General features: G+C 37.0%; 1 protein-coding gene across 1 annotated transcript in view; it reads left to right on the forward strand.

Moving 5' to 3' along the window:
- Positions 1-19,768, forward strand: part of SYT1 (synaptotagmin 1) — a 631,014-nt gene that overhangs the window by 126,955 nt on the left and 484,291 nt on the right. Inside the window, exon 2 of the mRNA XM_069584106.1 lies at positions 3,812-3,916. The gene's annotated coding sequence lies outside the window, so the exon portion shown is untranslated. The remainder of the gene's footprint in view (positions 1-3,811; positions 3,917-19,768) is intronic.

Consider the following 19,768-nt stretch of genomic DNA (forward strand, 5'->3'; position numbering starts at 1 on the left):
TTATTTGCATTTCTCTGATACTTAGCAAAGTTGAGTATCTTTTCATGTGTCTGTTGGTGCATCTTTATGTTTTCTTGGGTATTCTGCCCAGTTTTCGATTGGATTGTTTGTTTGTTTTGTTACTGAATTGCACGAGCTGTCTTTATGTTTATAAATATTGTTTTTAATGATGAATCACCAGGAGCAATGTTATTAGTCTAAGAGACTCCTCTTTACCATGCAAAGTTGACCTCATAAGAAAGTAACTTTGGGATAAAAATAATAGTAAATGATTGCTTGCACTGGGGGACAGTTTTCTAAATTACCTATTCATTTGTAGATTCAACATGTATTTGTTGAGCTACTGTTATGTAGAGCAGTAGCCAAATGATATTCTAGGCAAACTGAAAAAAAAAAAAAACTAATTCTTACAGATATTTGAAGAGATGGTGGTGGGGAGAGGAAGAAACAGACAAACATGTATGGAATGATAAGTACTAGGAAGAAAATTACATTAATCAGAAGTTAAGAGTACAAATCTACCTAGACCTATTAAACATCAGCAAGTCAGAAAATTAATTTTTAAATCAATGCAATAAATGTTACTCCTAAGAATAGGTAAAAGAAAACAAATTTTAATAAATACCCCCAACTCAGTCTGTTATCCAAAGAGTAGCTAAAGGGGTTTGATGCCTCAGTGGCTTCCATGGTTCTTCACATCGTGAGCAGAGGCTGCCCCATGCCTGCCTCCAGGCTGACACCCTCCGTGCCTCTCCATACTCACTACATTACAACCGCACTGACCTTTTCTCTTGTCCTTGTTCCTCAAACACAGGAAGCTCCTTTCTGCATTACAACTTGAGCTTGTATTGTTCTACCTTGAATCTACCCCTTGACCCCACCCTACCTGCAAATCCAGCTAATTCCTAGATGTGATTTCTGTAAGGACTCCAATTCTGGGTGAATCGCCCCCGCTCTCACTCTCCCAGCATCTTTACCTTTTGGAAATAATAAATTTAAATACATTTAAAGTGTGTATCATACATACCCTGTGCGTATGTTTTTATCATCTCTCTCTTTCATTAGCCTGCAAGCTCTGTGGGCTGAGGTGTGGTGGGCACTAGAGGAAGCTGTTTGTCTGCTTGCCAGTGAGCACTCACTTTCCTGCACCCTGCCTGACATGAATAAGCGTTTAGAAAATTGCTTCTAAGAGAAATAATTTTCATCAAAATTGTCTTAGGTTTACAACACATGGTTTTATGTAACACATTGTAAAGTAGGTTCTGATGGGAGTTGGTAATATCCTGTTAAACTATGTGACTGAGCTAAATGATTCTAGTTGAATCTTTTGTTTTTAAATCTGTGTTATACACTGTTCCTGCCCCAGACTCTGCTGGAAGTCTACTGCTTGCTTATAGGCTCATAGTCCCAAAGACAGATGTTTTTTAATCTTTGCTATTTGGCTTCCAAAATGGGTATATATTACTAACTCACGTATTCTCACCAACATTTAGAAAGTGACTCCAGGGACTGTGCTCTGAGAAATCAGATACTTTCTGGGACTTGTAACCATGGGAGAGAGATTTTTAATGCTTTCTGATAAGAAAAGCCATTTTATGCTTGGAAGCATTCTTGCAAAGAAGATGCAATTGTGAAAAGCTACAGTTGGGTAAACTAATAAATCATTGCAGAGAGCAATATAGATCTGGACTTTATTATTCCATCCCCTCACCTCACATGAGTGACGGGCACCCACATCAATGTGCATAAACACACACTAGTGTTTTCTACATTTTTCCAAATGAGATCTTGGAATTATCCTTGAGGGCTGAAGAATCATTTATCAATGCCTACCATATCCTAAATCTCCACTGTGGCACTTAGCCTATTTGTCATAATAGTTTATATTCTCATCTGTCTCTCCAGTTCTTTCAGAGGCAAGAAAGTATCTTGTCCCATTTTTTTATCACGAGACCTACCTTGCCAACAAAAACAAATTGTCCACAGTAGACTTTCAATTAATATTTGTTAAATATAATGGGAACAGCATGAGCTGAAGTCAACCTTCCGTTGTCTGTCTCAGCCAGGCAAAGTGGAGCTCAGAAGCCACTTAAGGAGTTTCGTTCTCTTATGCATCTTCTTTTCCTTGAAACCAACAACTAAGGTTTTCACAAACCCAGGAAACCCCCAAAAGATTTTCCAACATGGATGTAAGACAGACCGATTCTGGTCCATCAGTTGGCAAAGAGGACTCCTTAATAATGACAGAGGAACTATAAAATGCTAGTCAGAATATAAGGAAAGCTGTAGGGGATTGTATATTCATTTAACTGGTAGTAGGAAATGTGAATCCTCAAATAACAGGGTATTTCCACGTTAACTTTCTCCAGAGAACTGAAACTCTAATGGTAAAGAGAGCAGAATGGTCTGATAAGTATCAGAGCCGCTGGAATCAGCAGAACCTCCATTCTTAATCGGAGCTACAAGATGCAGCTGATAACTTAAAGCCTCCCTGTGTGTGTCCATATGTGTGAATGAGTTCTGCTACTTTACTTTTGAGATTTCATATTCTAAAATCATTATTCGAAAATCTCAAATATAAGATAGGTTGTTCTTTCTGAGAATATATAAATGCAATAAAAAGTGTATTAAACAGAATAAAAGGAGAAGGAAAGAATGGGGGGGGAAGGATTGAAAAGAAAGGAGGGAGGAGAAAAGGATAAAAGAGGCAGGGAAGGAAGGGAACTAAGAAAATATTTGATAGACCTCCTCCACAACTCAAATGCTTTTGTACGTGCAGTATTGCAGTGTCCTTCCTAAGGTAAATAGCCATGCCTTTCCTTTTTATTAGCATGGTTGCAGCTGCTGTTGCTTACAAAGAGATTCACAGATCAAAATAGACTCAGTTAGCTTTTCAATAATTCTAACAGGTGGGGGAACACTGCCAGAGAAGAATAGCACTCCAGTATCCTAACAAGGAGTCTTGTTAGCAAAACAAAGTGTGGATTGCTTAGAGATAATTCCCCGCAGGAGGTAATTCCTCTGGGTGCCTTCTGTGGCAGCACATGCTATTTCTCCTCTACGGAGCGATGCTATGGAACAGGCTATGTTGGAAGAAATAGGGGGAAAGTTGCTTTCTTTTCTTTTTTTTTTTTTTAATTGGAGTATAATTGCTTTACAAGATTGTGTTAGTTTCTGCTGTACAACACGTGAGTCAGCTATATGTATCCATATATCCCTTCGCTCTTGATCCCCCCTCCCACCCTACAACCCACCTCTCTGGGTTATCAGAGAGCGCCAAGTAAGCCACTCATGCTATACAGCAGCTTCTCACTAGCTCTGTGTTTTACGTATGGTAGTGTGTATATATATGTTAGTGCTATTCTCTCCATTTGTCTCACCCTCTTCTTTTCCCCCTGTGTCCACAAGGGTCTAGTGTTTTTAAATTTGAAATCGTGTTAACATGATATTAAAATGAACAATCATGTCAGTAATAGTACTCTCTACATCAGCATCTCTCTCCCTGCCCTGGAAGTAGGAACATTCCTTGACATAAATCGCAGCAAGATTCTTTTTGACTCCCCTTCTAGAATAATGGAAAAAGTTGTTTTCTTGAAACATTTCTTCTTCTAGATTTTTCTGTATGTCTGCATGATTCATACTTCTTGGTTCTTAGCCTGGAGCACCTAATGCAACCGGGAATTAAGGAAGCTAGAGCTGGATGTGTATAATGAATGGGTTGCCTCTGCGAAAGTCTATATACACAGTAGCGAAGGCGAGTACAGAGTTGCAGGCCAGCATGTTTATGAATGTTTTAATTCTTTCTCTCAAGGAAAACCAAGAAAACAAGAACTAGCAAGAGCTTGACAAACACCTGCCTTCAGATTGGAAGACCAGTCACCTGTCATTCCTGGACACTGCACTGCAGCTGTCTAAGGTACATGGAAAAAGAAACTTTGATATCTTTTGTTGATTATCTTGTGATATGTGGAAGAAAATGCATTTGTATGGAAAATTATAGGACAGTGTCTCTTATTTCAAATGAATATTTTTTGGCAGTAAAGGAAATAGTATTGTTCATATCTTTTGAAATTACTACTAGGTATTAATGTCCTTGATGTGCTAGTTTAGTTGATGGAGCCCTGGCCACCTCTATGACGTTGTTGCCTTTTCCCATTTCATTCTGTACTTTATCAGATCCAAAGTTGTCATGGTTCATTATCTGTAGATGATCTTGAGCAGCCTTGCATTCTGAAAGAATATGCCATAGCATCTGCCTCTGTGCTTCTGTGCCCTGCTATTCAGATGGGATTTTAGCAACAGTATTGGGTAAGGGGAGGGGGTGGAGGCAGAATTTGTCTCAGGCTGATGTTTCTTTGTGCCACTCTATGTCTTACTCTTTCCTGTAAGCCAAATTCAACAATGAAGAAAATATATCATATTGTGACTATTACCTATGTTAGAGTTCGTAATTGCAGTTGTAAAGTGTCTCCTTGAATGTCCTAACTAAAGAATTCCAGCAAATTCAATTATCATTCTTAGACTCTTCATTAACCAATCAAATTGCTTCTTTGGTCTGTCATGTCTAACACCCTTTCACTAGTCATAAACAAGATTCTCTGAAGTAAATCGGAGGTGATTAAATTATCTCACTTATTATTACTGGGAATACCATGTTACTGAAGTTTTGGATTTCTAAAGAATCACCTTTCACATGATTCTCATTGTATACAGGGGAAATAATATTATAGTATGAGGCTGTATCTTGGGCTTTATTCTTCTATTTGCATCTTAGTTTTTTCTTCCTAAGGAAGTTGGCTACAGTAGGTCTCCAATACTAAAATCACACACAAATAAAACAATGGTATACTCCTACAAATTCATCACCTTATTAAATAAATCTGTCCAGTAGGCTTGTGTTATAAAACAGTTCTTCACCTTTGGGGAATTAACCATTACAATACTAGAAGTTTCTCCTATCTCTAATGCAGTATGATTTTATAGGATCACTGTAACTGCTGAAACATTTTTTTCTAATTTTTATGATTTCCCTACATAGATTATTAAAACAAATGAAGTGACTCTGAAACTGCATATTACCAGGACTCAAAAGTAGTTTCCTAGGTAATAATTGTCACTGTGAATATATAATGGTTATCTCAATCATTATATAATGAAAGACACTGCTGCGGTTCTGACAGTGTGGTTCTCACCATACAGTTCTTAAAATATTTCCATTTTGTTCCCTTCTACTTTAATGCCTTTCAGAAACAGTTTCATCTTCTACTCTGCAAATATTTTGAGAAACATCTCAAAATGTAGCCTGAAGCAAACCTAAGAAAGTATCTATTCCTACATTCGATATGAATCTTTGGTAATGGGCTCTAGAATCAGCATTTTAAATGTGTATATCAGATCATCTCAGAGCACTGCAATACTCTTCAATATGGCAGCAAGGAGACAGAGAAGAGGAAAACGTTGTAAAGCTATAGTCATGTAATTGACATGAATATATTGAAAACGAAGTAGGATTTTTATTTTTCCTACATATTTTTAATTCCTAGGACTGTGCAAAGGATTTTAGACTTTTTTCCTTTCATTTGAGTCTTAAACATTTTGAAATTAAAAATTAAATATTAAAGATGTTAAGGAGATAAACATTTGTCACCAAATAGTACATGATCTCTGTGATAGTAAAGTGTATTAAATTCATATTTGTACCATTATTATTTTCACACTTGAATCTAGTTTTACGAAATTTTCAAATGTCAAGTCATTCTTTCAATATCAGATGTGTCTAACAAGCAACATTTCTTTAAGAATTCCAGTCTGTACTTTTGTTACACTTTTCACTGAGATAACTCCTGTGGCTGTCAAACTTTCAAAAGATAATCTACTGGTACAACTAAGTAAAACCTTTTGGCTCAGGATACCAACATTTATTTGTAAGTGAATATTTTTTCTGTTATCTGATTTTAGTGAGGGTATTTCCTAATGTCAGACACAATTTGCCAACTTAAAATGCCAAATTCTGAAGTATGCACTGAAGTTAGAAGGGACAAAGGACTGTCTTCTGAACCATGAAAAAAGGAAAGACCATCCCCATGGAAAAGAAATGCAAAAAAGCAAAATGGCTGTCGGGGGAGGCCTTACATATAGCTGTGAAAAGAAGAGAAGTGAAAAGCAAAGGAGAAAAGGAAAGATATAAGCATCTGAATGAAGAGTTCCAAAGACTAGCAAGAAGAGATAAGAAAGCCTTCTTCAGCGAGCAGTGCAAAGAAATAGAGGAAAACAACAGAATGGGAAAGACTAGAGATCTCTTCAAGAAAATGAGAGATACCAAGGGAACATTTCATGCAAAGACAGGCTCGATAAAGGACAGAAATGGTCTGGACCTAACAGAAGCAGAAGGTATTAAGAAGAGGTGGCAAGAATACATGGAACTGTACAAAAAAGATCTTCACGACCCAGATAATCATGATGATATGATCACTAATCTAGAGCCAGACATCTTGGAATGTGAAGTCAAGTGGGCCTTAGAAAGCATCACTATGAACAAAGCTAGTGGAGGTGATGGAATTCCAGTAGAGCTGTTTCAAATCCTGAAAGATGATGCTGTGAAAGTGCTACACTCAATATGCCAGCACATTTGGAAAACTCAGCAGTGGCCCCAGGACTGGAAAAGGTCAGTTTTCATTCCAATTCCAAAGAAAGGCAATGCCAAAGAATGCTCAAACTACCACACAATTGCACTCATCTCACATGCTAGTAAAGTAATGCTCAAAATTCTCCAAGCCAGGCTTCAGCAATACACGAACCGTGAAATCCTTGATGTTTAAGCTGGTTTTAGAAAAGGCAGAGGAACCAGAGATCAAATTGCCAACATCTGCGGGATCATGGGAAAAGCAAGAGAGTTCCAGAAAAACATCTATTTGTGCTTTATTGACTATGCCAAAGCCTTTGACTGTGTGGATCACAATAAACTGTGGAAAATTCTGAAGGAGATGGGAATACCAGACCGCCTGACCTGGCTCTTGAGAAATCTGTATGCAGGTCAGGAAGCAACAGTTAGAACTGGACATGGAACAACAGACTGGTTCCAAATAGGAAAAGGAGTACGTCAAGGCTGTATATTGTCACCCTGCTTATTCAACTTCTATGCAGAGTACATCATGAGAAACTCTGGACTGGAAGAAACACAACCTGGAATCAAGATGCTGGGAGAAATATCAATAACCTCAGATATGCAGATGACACCACCCTTATGGCAGAAAGTGAAGAGGAGCTAAAAAGCCTCTTGATGAAAGTGAAAGAGGAGAGTGAAAAAGTTGGCTTAAAGCTCAACATTCAGAAAACGAAGATCATGGCATCCAGTCCCATCACTTCATGGGAAATAGATGGGGAAACAGTGGAAACAGTGTCAGACTTTATTTTGGGGGGCTCCAAGATCACTGCAGATGGTGACTGCAGCCATGAAATTAAAAGACGCTTACTCCTTGGAAGGAAAGTTATGACCAACCTAGATAGCATATTGAAAAGCAGAGACATTACTTTGCCGACTAAGGTCCATCTAGTTAAGGCTATGGTTTTTCCTGTGGTCATGTATGGATGTGAGAGTTGGATTTTGAAGAAGGCTGAGCCCTGAAGAACTGATGCTTTTGAACAGTGGTGTTGCAGAAGGCTCTTGAGAGTCCCTTGGACTGCAAGGAGATCCAACCAGTCCATTCTGAAGGAGATCAGCCCTGGGATTTCTTTGGAAGGAATGATGCTAAAGCTCCAGTACTTTGGCCACCTCATGTGAAGAGTTGACTCATTGGAGAAGACTCTGATGCTGGGAGGGATTGGGGTTAGGAGGAGAAGGGGACAACCCAAGATGAGATGGCTGGATGGCATCACGGACTCAATGGATGTGAGTCTGAGTGAACTCTGCGAGCTGGTGATGGACAGGGAGGCCTGGCGTGCTGTGATTCATGGGGTCGCAAAGAGTCGGACACGACTGAGTGACTGAGCTGAACTGAACTGAACTGTGATTACCTCTGGCACTGGATGAGCACAAAAAAGCAACACGAGATTTAACAGGAAAACTGTAGAGACTATTTGACCTATAAAATTAATTCTTGCTTCCTACATTGTGGAATCTACTGAGACAAAGGTTAAAAGGGGCAATCATAAAAATCTTTAGGTTTTCAGGTGTACTTACTTTATAAAGTAAACATGTCCTGAAATAGTTGGAATAATTTGTCTTCCAAATTCATAAGAATCATTTTATCAATAAAATATTCCTGGTTTTCAGATGATTTTAAAGATCACATTTACAACACAGGCAGACATTCAATTCAATTGGGTTGTATTTAAAAAGTTTAACTTATAAGTTGAATATTTAGAACTCAAAACATTTTCACATACATATGATGCTATAAATGATGTTGGATGCTCACATTCAGTTTTTTTTAATCCACAAAATTATAGTCAAATTATGTGATTTGTAAAAGAAACAGCTCTGAAGTGGAAAATCGTAGGAAACAATACTATCTGATTCTAAAAAGTAAACCAATTAAACAAAATATTTTTAAAATACTTGTTTACTTTGAATTTGAACACTTAAGGAAAACATGTTTGATTATAAGTAAATGAGAAACTGAAAGAGAGGGTAGGGGATTTTTGTAAAACACCGAGATAGGAGCTATAACATGAGTAGTATTCTTCAGAACAGAGGAAAAGTAGAAGAGAAAATAGGAAGAGATGGAGCTTGAGGAGCAGGCGGTATTAAATACAGGTACCCAAGCAGTATTAAACTGACTGTTAAGTAGAGAAGATGCTTGATAATGGTCTGTTTATCACTGAAGGAAACAGGGGTGTGTGTGTGTGTGTGTGTGTGTGTGTGTGTGTGTGTGTGTGTGCATGTTTAGTCACTCAGTTGTGTTCAGTTCTTTGCAACAGACTGTGGCCTGCCTGGCTCCTCTGTCCGTGAACTTTCTCCAGGCAAGAATACTGGGGCAGGTTGCCATCTCCCTCTCCAAAGGATCTTCCCAACCCAGGGATCGCACATGTGTCTCTTGTGTCTTCTGCATTGATAGGCAGATTCTTTTATCACATCCATTTAGAAAGCAGATCCAGAGAAATGTTTAAGCGGAGACAGTGAGCATGAATTAATTCAATGGACATTAGCAAGTGATATGGAAAGAGAGAACTGGTGATCTCATAGCCTTATACCAACAGCTTTTGCTCTCAGTGACTCAAGCTACCACTCAAGGTTTTAATTGGACCCCATTGCCCAAGGTATTCTATCCTCTGTGACTTTCAAAAAATTCAGCATCATGTTCAATTGGACCAAAATTATTACCTATTTGCTATATCTATCCCTACAGGTTTTTCTTTAATTTGCCAAGTAGTTCTTGAATATCTACTCTGTTTTAGGTACTTTGCTAAATTTGCTAGTTTTAGACCAGATTTTAGACCCAAAAGAATATTTTGCTCTATTTGAATTTTAGCATTTTCTATTTTACTACTTCTCTTACTTTTCTATTCATTAAATTTGGATAGTTTGAGGAAACACAGAGAGCATCTGTACCTGGGATGGTGACGGGGAGTCTAGATAACCCAAGGAATGTGTCCCCAATAAGGGCATATCTGTCCTATTCCTCCTCTCTTCTTTGGAGGTCAAGGAAGTCGTAGCAGCTCTGAGTCCCCTTTGCTTTTATTTACCCTAAAGAACAAGTGGTGGAGGTGGAAAGAAAACAGAACTATATCCTCATGACTAAAATTAGTCCTTCAAAGAAAAATTGATAATTTCAAAATAAAGGCCTGTAATCGTTAGCATCTCTTGATTTGATCAAGTCTCAATACTAAACTAATCTGCAGTGTAAGAAGCAAGAAGTTAGATACCTTTCCTGGAAAAAGTGTCCATAACACTTCATTGGTTCTAATTTTTAGTAAAATAAATTGTCTAAAGGAAAAGTTTCCAGAATCTCTATTACTATTTAGGTTGAGGCACAACAGAAATAATCATGTAGGTTCCTAAAATCCCTCTTCACAGCAGAAATTCCACTGGGGGGAAAAATGGTTCTTTTTCCATTGAAGAAAGATTTGAAGAGATTTTTAATGTAAAACATCCCTCTTTCCCAACCCATTCTCAAGAGTGAAGGATAAAATGGAATATTGGCAACATTCAAATGAAAGTCTTAGAACAGGAATGGTCAATGTCTACATTAAGTTATTTCTATCTCTGCTTCACAGCTTTCAAAAACCACTATGAAACCTCTGGCTTAATAAGACCACAATGGTATTGCCACTCAACCTTGTGTGAGTTCCCCAAATGCTTCTGTTCCTCCCTGCCTTTGAAGTGACACTTGAAATTGCTTGGCCAGTCCTATATCACCAGTTATCATCACATATAAGCTTGTGGGATGTTTCGTAGGTTTTCAACCAATATATCTTTGTTCTCTACTAGTCCTTGGCACAGTAAACCTTGTCCATTGTAAAGCCTGGGTCATATGCTTATTGAATCAATATTGCCTCCTGTGCCAGTCAGTTTTCCAAGCACTATGTCCAGGCTCCTGTTCTCATAGAGGTTTCATGTTAGTGGAGAGGCAGACTATTAACAGGAAACAAATACATACATAATCAGACCCACGAAAATAGTTGGCATCCAATAGCTCTAATCTACATTTTCTTCCTTCAAATTTTTTCCAATGATCCTACTCTCTTTAATCTCACTGATTCTAACTGTTGTCGCTCATGTGTTAAAATCTGTCTGATCCACTTATTTTAACTCTTTTAAAGCTTTATAATTCTTAAATGCCATGTATAAATTTAGATCTATATTGCCTGAGAAAACTAATTTGCATTGTTGTTGTGCAGTCGATAACTCATGTCCGACTCTTTCTGACCCCAGGGTCTGCAGCACGCCAGGTTTCCCAGTCCCTCACCATCTCCTGGAGCTTGTTCAAACTCATATTCATTGAGTCAGTGATGCATTCCAACCATCTCATCCTCTGTTGCCCCCTTCTCCTGCCCTCAATCTTTCCCAGCATCAGGGTCTTTTCCAATGAGTCAGTTCTTTGCACCAAGTGGCCAAAATATTGGAGCTACAACCTCAGTTCTTCAAATGAATATTCAGGACTGATTTCCTTTAGGATTGACTGGCTTGATCTCCTTGCAGTCCAAGGGACTCTCAAGAGTCTTCTCCAGCACCACAGTTCGAAGGCATTAGTTCTTCCACGCTCAGGCTTCGTTATGGTCCAGCTCTCACATCCATATTCATGACTTCTGGAAAAACCATAGCTTTGTCTAAAGCATAGCTTTGGACCTTTGTCTACAAATGATGTCTCTGCTTTTTAATACACTATCAAAGTTTGTTATAGGTTTCTTCCAAAGAGCAATCATCTCTTAATTTCATGGCTGCAGCCACCATCTGCAATGATTTTGGAGCCCAAGAAAATAAAGTCTGTCACTGTTTCCATTGTTTCCCCGTCTATTTGCTATGAAATGATAGAACTGGATGCCATGATCCAGTTTTTTTAATATTGAGTTTTAAGCCAGCTTTTTCACTCTCCTCTTTCACCTTGATCAAGAGCATCTTTAGTTCCTCTTTGCTTTCAGCCATTAGGGTGGTATCATCTGTATATCTGAGGTTGTTGATATTTCTCCTGGAAGTCTTGATGCCAGCATGGGATTCATCTAGTCAGACATTTCGCATGATGTACTCTGCATACAAGTTAAATGAGCAGGATCATATTATACAGCCTTGCTTGACATACTCCTTTCCCAATTTTGAACCAGTCCATTGTTCATGTCTGGTTCCAACTATTGCTTCTTGACCTGCATACAGATTTCTCCAGATGTAGGCAAGGTGGTCTGGTATTCCCACCTCTTTCAGAATTTTCCACAGTTTGTTGTGATCCACACAGTCAAATGCTTTAGTATAGTCAATGAAAAAGAATTAGACTTTTTTTTTAAAATTCTCTTGCTTTTTTGATGATAACCTGATGTTGGCAATTTGATCTCTGGTTCCTCTGCCATTGCCTAAATCCAGCTTTTATATCTGGAAGTGCTCAGTTCACAAACTGTTGAAGCCTAGCTTGAAGGATTTTGAGTATTACCTTCTAGCATGTGAGATGAGTGCAGTTGTATGGTAGTTTGAGCATTCTTTGGCATTGCCTTTCTTTGGGATTGGAATGAAAACTGACCTTTTCCATTCCTGTGGCCACTGTCTAGTTTTCCAAATTTGCTGGCATATTGAGTGTAGCACTTCAATAGAATCTTCTTTTGGCATTTGAAATAGCTCAGCTGAAATTCCATCACCTCCCACTAGCTTTTTTTGTAGTAAGGCCTTCCTAAGGCTCCCTAAGGCCCACTTGACTTCACACTGCTGGATGTCTGGCTCTGATTGTCCAGATCATTAACAGCTTTTTTGATACAGTTCTTCTGTGTATTCTTGCCACCTCTTCTTAATCTCTTCTGCTCCTGTTAACTAGGGCTAAGTAATGTCAGGGTGACTACATTGTGGTGGTTATGGAGTCAAATACTCCACAATCCAAGGTACTAATAGCATAATTTCTGATCCTCAAATTTTTCATTATTACATTCCCCAATGACTAAGTGTTTGATTCTGAGACAAATCAGAATAAATCTTTTGCTCTGTTGTTCTATCTGTCTGTCAAAGGAACTTCACTATGGATGAAGTCATAGTAGCCATTTTTAAATTTAGTAGGATTGTGTGTGTCTAGTCAATATGAAAGAATAGACTTTTGAGAATTCATTGTGGCAATAAGAAGGAAAATTATCTAATTGAAGATAGGTTAGAGATCTGGAACTGGAATTCTCATCTAAACTCAAGACCAGCAAGGAGCTCCTTCCTCCTTGATGAAGCAGCAAGAAAATTGCACCCAATAATCCAGGGAAGTGACTAGAGCTTGTCTCCATAGGAATCTAGATGAAATAGAGGGGGAAAGTACCTCTCTTGTGACACATCAAAAGCCCATGCTTGGGCATATATCAGTATGGGACTTGAATTGTATATTATTCACAGTGCCTGAATCCTTCAAATGTAATTGATATAAACTACTGAAAACCTATAATTCTGTATGGAAACATGTCTGAACCAAGGCACATAGGACTCCCGAAGGAAAAAAAAACCTGAAAATGAGTTTACAGTTTAATGAATAGTGATAAAGCCCCACATGAGAATTATCAACATAAAGAATAAGCAGACACCATAAGGAAGAGCATTTGAATCCTAAATGCTCTTAACAATATGAAAAAAAACATAAACTAGTGTTGGGGTCTAGTCCCAGCAGGATCTAGGGGTACCCTCAGGAGAGACAGCGTTGGTGAGAGAGATTTAGAGTGAGATAAAGAAAGAATGTTGTAGTTAAGAAAATAGAGGAGAGAAAGAGGTTGATATTGTTTGGTTTACGCAGAAAGCTAATAAAGCCCCAGCATGGGACTTGTTCTGTTCATGTAGGCCACAGGTGCCCTCTTGATGGGGAGAAGGTGCAGAGCACCTTCTCGAGAGGGTCTTAGAAGCCCGGCAGGAAAGTGAACTCAGAGAGCCTCTGTGTTCTAAGGGATCAGTCTGAAAAAGAAAGGGAGAGAGAAAAAATGACACGGGGAGACCAAGCTTTGGTGAGTGAGGTCCATAACTTTATTTTTAAATGGAATTTTTATACTTTGACTTGTACATAGAGGGAAATGAAAGATGCAAAGTCATGTAGAGTCAGCCCAAACATTATATCTGTTTTGTCTTTATCAAAACCAGGATTTTTTGTGTGTATACCTTTTTTTATAAACAATGTTGTGTACATTATCTTTTGGCCTCGGAGGCCTGTGGACATTTTATGACCCTCTTTTGATAAAGGCTGTTCAACCAGAAAACTTATTTTTTCTTGAAATTTATATATATATATATATATATATACATATATATATATATATATATATTTAATCTATGTCACCCTCAGAAAGTATTAAACAGAGTTACATTTTCACAGAGCAAGGGTGTAGTGAGTTACAACAAAGAAAGAACTTATTATCTCAAAGGTCTGATGTGGTTAATTTCAAGGCTACCACTTGTTTTTCTTACATTCCAATTATGTTAACTAATGCACTCCCAGGTGTACAATGGATAAGTGATATGGGAACTTGGCAGCAAGCATTGGCTCAACAGTGAAATCCTACACCGGCACTATTCTAATAGTTTTTAACTCTTTGAAAGGCTCTATATTTTTAGAATGTTTTAAACTTCCCATGTCTTTCATGGTTGGGAGGCTGTAAACAATCACATGTGTAGCTGTAAGAGTCTGAATAAACCTGTCAAGCAAGCTAGAATGTCAACAGAAGGTGTTTGAATTGAAATATTCCTTTCATGTCCAAGAGACTTATCAACTGGAGCCCTAAGTTGATTTTTTTCAGAGAAAGGTGATCAGGGATAGCCCCTTGTTAATGTCAGAAGAGTTGGTGAAAGGAGCAAACTAGTAAGACAGACAGATTCTGGTTTTGGGGTAGATGTTCAAGCAGGTCCCTCGAGTCCTGATCTGCCTTGCTCGTCAGGTCTCTTCTACATGACCTTGTCATGGGTGGGATCTCCCGTGCTGGCTCCTGGCAAACTAGTCATTTAAAAAATTATAGAGATAAAGAAAGAAATAAAAACCAACAATAAGAAACTATGAGAACAAATTAGCAAATTTTTGAAGTATCAAGTGCTCAAATATAAGAAAACCATAGCTTCTTTTCTTGGTGTATAGTTGCTTTCCACTGTACAGCAAAGTGAGTCAGCTATCTATCTATCTATCTATATCTATATCTATCTATCTATCTATATTTATATATATCTATATCTATATCTATCTATCTATCTATATCTATATCTATCTATCTATATCTATCTATCTATCTATCTATATCTATCTATCTATATCTATCTATCTATCTATATTTATATCTATCTATCTATATCTATATCTATCTATCTATCTATATCTACATCTATCTATCTATATCTATCTATCTATATCTATCTATATCTATCTATCTATCTATATCTATCTATCTCTATCTATCTATCTATCTATATCTATCTATCTATATTTATATCTATCTATCTATATCTATATCTATATCTATCTATCTATCTATCTATCTATATCTATCTATTAACATCTGCTGTACAGCAAAGTGAGTCAGCTATCTATCTATCTATCTATCTATATCTATATCTATCTCTATCTATATATAGATAGATAGAGATAGATATAGAATATAACCCCTCTTTCTTGGATTTCCTTGCCATTTAGGTCACCACAGGGCACTGAGTAGAGTTCCTTGTACTATATAGTCAGTTTTCAAAATTAATGAAAACTTTTAGGATAAAAAGAGAAATGACCTAAGAGTATATTAATGGGCTGTGAATTACACCTGAAGAATTTTTCTAGAATAAACACAGAATGTTAAGAGATGGAAAACTTAATAGACACAGAGGAATAAGATGAGAAAGCACACTAATGTCTATTAGGAATGCCAGATGATTAATTACAAGATAATAGCTGAAAGTTTTCCATATCTGAAGAGAGACATGCCTGGAACATTCCATAGACAGAGGAGCCTGGCAGGCTACAGTTTATGGGGTCACAGAAAGTTGGACACAACTGAGTGGCTGAGAACACAGCTATGAATATCATATAGAAAATCACTCCAAGCCACAAACCAGATAAGGAAAAACAAATTCAAACATATTTTAACAAAGCTGCAGAACTACAAAGATAATGCAAAGATCTTAAAAATCAGGTAGAACAAACAGCATATAAAGAAGCAAGGAAAAAAGAATAGATATCCCGTCAACTAAAATACAAGATGACGATGCAAAAATAATTTCATATGTTGAAGGAAAAGAGAAAACTTGAGTTCCATATTTATATAAACTTTTATCAATAATGAGAGCAAAATCAATGTATTGGTTCTTTTTCAGGAAATGACTTAAAGAAGTTCACCATTCATAAATAATTTTGAGTAACTGTATATATATATGTATGTATATATATATATGGAGAAGGAAATGGCAACCCACTCCAGTATTCTTGCCTGGAGAATCCAATGGACAGAGGAGCCTGGCAGGCTACAGTCCATGGGGTCACAAGAGTTGGACACAACTTAGCGACCACCATATATATAGTGATTTTAGTCAAACCCCAGTTTTCAGCCTTGAAAATTTGGTTATTCTAGGATTCATTAACTAAAAAGACATTATCATCAATGGCATATTGTTACAAACCAAGTTCATTGCTGACATATCTCTGTGTCAAAAGGCTGAAATTTTAATAGCATCAGAGAATGCCCTTTTAATAGGTAGTTACCTGGCCTAAAATACAGAAGCTTCACTGTCCTTATCATTTACCTCTTCAGATATCTAATCTGTAACATTGTCATTCTTCTGAACAGAGCTTCAAATGTGTCTTCTAAATCATCGTTATCATTTTTGACCCATCATTAAATGTAGACTATTGCATTTAAAAATGCACATCCAGACATTGAAATATGTACATATGTGAATGCCTATCTTTCTCAACTATCCTGTAATAGTGTGAAAGATAAATACTCAGTGTTATTGTTTAGTTGCTAAATTGTGTCTGACTCTTTTACAACCCCATGGACTATAGCGAGCCAGGCTCCTTTGTCCATGGGATTTCCCAGGCAAGAATACTGTAGTGGGTAAAGAACCATAGTTGAACCTTTAAACCATCTTTGTGTCAAGCACTCTGAGTGAAAACAAGCTAGTTGAACTAGAGATACAGAAAAGACTGTTGGGGTAATTGGAATAAGTTCTTGCCAGACAGCTTATGATCATTAACAACTTCTTCATGTAATAAAGTGACTCTGTGAAGAAGGTGGAAGGGCACTAGAGAATTCTACATAGGAACAGAACTAATAACTGTGAGTGGTTTAGCAAGGGTGTTTTTATCCAGGGCAAAGCTTTAAGAACTAGAGACAGATCAACTACTAAGACAAATAAATTTGTATTAGTCACTTATCTACTCTTCAAATTGTACACAAACATTCACAAATCAATTATAACCTTTCATATATCTTTGATATTTTCTTATGACCTGGACAAGATAATTAAAAACTCAGAACTTCCTAGCAATAAAATGATATGTAAACATTATTTTATCCTACCTAATTCTTGAAACTAATGTATTTATTATGATGGTCAAAAATTAGGAAACATAAAGGATGAATTTAACAGGAAAGAATTAAAACACTTATGAAAGAAACATACTATAAAGGTGAATTCAGATTTGCTATCAAATATGTAGTGAATTAAATGGAATTTTTGGTTCAGAACAGCTGAAGTGTTGAAAATTTGCTACTTTTAAAAATCAGCATTATTGTAAGATCTTCAAATAGAAACATAAGAGTAATGCAGGTACAATCACTGTATTAGAGACTCTAGTTCTAATTTAAATTCATAACTGAAACACAGTAGCAAGAATTAACATGAGAATTGACATATACACACTACTATGTATAAGATAACTAATAAGAATATATAGTATAGCACAGGGAACTCTACTCAATACTTTGTAATGACTTATATAGGATCTAAAAAAGGGTGGATATAATTGATTTGATTTGCTGCATACCTGAAACTAACACAATAGTGCAGATCAATTGTATTCCAATAAAAGTTTAAAAAACAAGAATTAACGTAAGGAACTATATCCATTATCCTATAATAAACTATAATGGCAAAGAATCTGCAAAAGAATATATGTATGTATAATTAATTACTTTGCTGTACAGCAGGAATTAACACAACATTGTAAATCAACTATACTCTAATAGAATAAATTTTTTTTAACTTTTTATTTTTACTTTATTTTACTTTATAATACTGTATTGATTTTGCCATACATTGACATGAATCCACCACGGGTGTACATGCGATCCCAAACATGAAGCCCCCTCCCACCTGCCTCCCCACAACAACCCTCCGGGTCATCCCTGTGCACCAGCCCCAAGCATGCTGTATCCTGGACCAGACATAGACTGGTGATTCGATTCTTACATGATAGTATACATGTTTCAATGCCATTCTCCCGAATCATCCCACCCTCTCCCTCTCCCTCTGAGTCCAAAAGTCCACTATACACATCTGTGTCTTTTTTGCTGTCTTGCATACAGGGTCGTCATTGCCATCTTTCTAAATTCCATATATATGTGTTAGTATACAGTACTGGTGTTTTTCTTTCTGGCTTACTTCACTCTGTATAATCGGCTCCAGTTTCATCCATCTCATCAGAACTGATTCAAATGAATTCTTTTTAACGGCTGAGTAATACTCCATTGTGTATATGTACCACAGCTTTCTTATCCATTCATCTGCTGATGGACATCTAGGTTGTTTCCATGTCCTGGCTATTAAAAACAGTGCTGCGATGAACATTGGGGTACATGTGTCTCTTTCAATTCTGGTTTCCTCGGTGTGTATGCCCAGAAGTGGGATTGCTGGGTCATAAGGCAGCTCTATTTGCAATTTTTTAAGGAATCTCCACACTGTTCTTCATAGTGGCTGTACTAGTTTGCATTCCCACCAACAGTGTAGGAGGGTTCCCTTTTCTCCACACCCTCTCCAGCATTTATTGCTTGCAGATTTTTGGATCGCAGCCATTCTGACTGGTGTGAAGTGGTACCTCATTGTGGTTTTGATTTGCATTTCTCTAATAATGAGTGATGTTGAGCATCTTTTCATGTGTTTGTTAGCCATCCATAAATCTTCTTTGGAGAAATGTCTATTTAGTACTTTGGCCCATTTTTTGATTGGGTCGTTTATTTTTTTTGGAATTGAGCTGCATAAGTTGCTTGTATATTTTTGAGATTAGTTGTTTGTCAGTTGCTTCATTTGCTATTATTTTCTCCCATTCAGAAGGCTGTCTTTTCACCTTGCTTATATTTCCTTTGTTGTGCAGAAGCTTTTAATTTTAATTAGATTCCATTTGTTTATTTTTGCTTTTATTTCCAGAATTCTGGGAGGTGGATCATAGAGGATCCTGCTGTGATTTATGTCTGAGAGTGTTTTGCCTATGTTCTCCTCTAGGAGTTTTATAGTTTCTGGTCTTACATTTAGATCTTTAATTCATTTTGAGTTTATTTTTGTGTGCAGTGTTAGAAAGTGATCTAGTTTCATTCTTTTACAAGTGGTTGACCAGTTTTCCCGGCACCACTTGTTAAAGAGATTGTCTTTACTCCATTGTATATTCTTGCCTCCTTTGTCAAAGATAAGGTGTCCATATGTGTGTGGATTTATCTCTGGGCTTTCTATTTTGTTCCATTGATCTATATTTCTATCTTTGTGCCAGTACCATACTGTCTTGATGACTGTGGCTTTGTAGTAGAGCCTGAAGTCAGGCAAGTTGATTCCTCCAGTTCCATTCTTATTTCTCAAGATTGCTTTGGCTATTCGAGGTTTTTTGTATTTCCATACAAATTGTGAAATTATTTGTTCTAGTTCTGTGAAAAATATGGCTGGTAGCTTGATAGGGATTGCATTGAATTTGTAAATTGCTTTGGGTAGTATACTCATTTTCACTATATTGATTCTTCCAATCCATGAACATGGTATATGTCTCCATCTATTACTGTCCTCTTTGATTTCTTTCATCAGTGTTTTATAGTTTTCTCTATATAGGTCTTTAGTTTCTTTAGGTAGATATATTCCTAAGTATTTTATTCTTTTCGTTGCAATGGTGAATGGAATTGTTAGAATAAATTTTAAAAGAAAAGAATTCAAAGAAAT

The sequence above is a fragment of the Ovis canadensis genome, chromosome 3, assembly GCF_042477335.2.
Source record: "Ovis canadensis isolate MfBH-ARS-UI-01 breed Bighorn chromosome 3, ARS-UI_OviCan_v2, whole genome shotgun sequence".
NCBI lineage: Eukaryota > Metazoa > Chordata > Mammalia > Artiodactyla > Bovidae > Ovis > Ovis canadensis.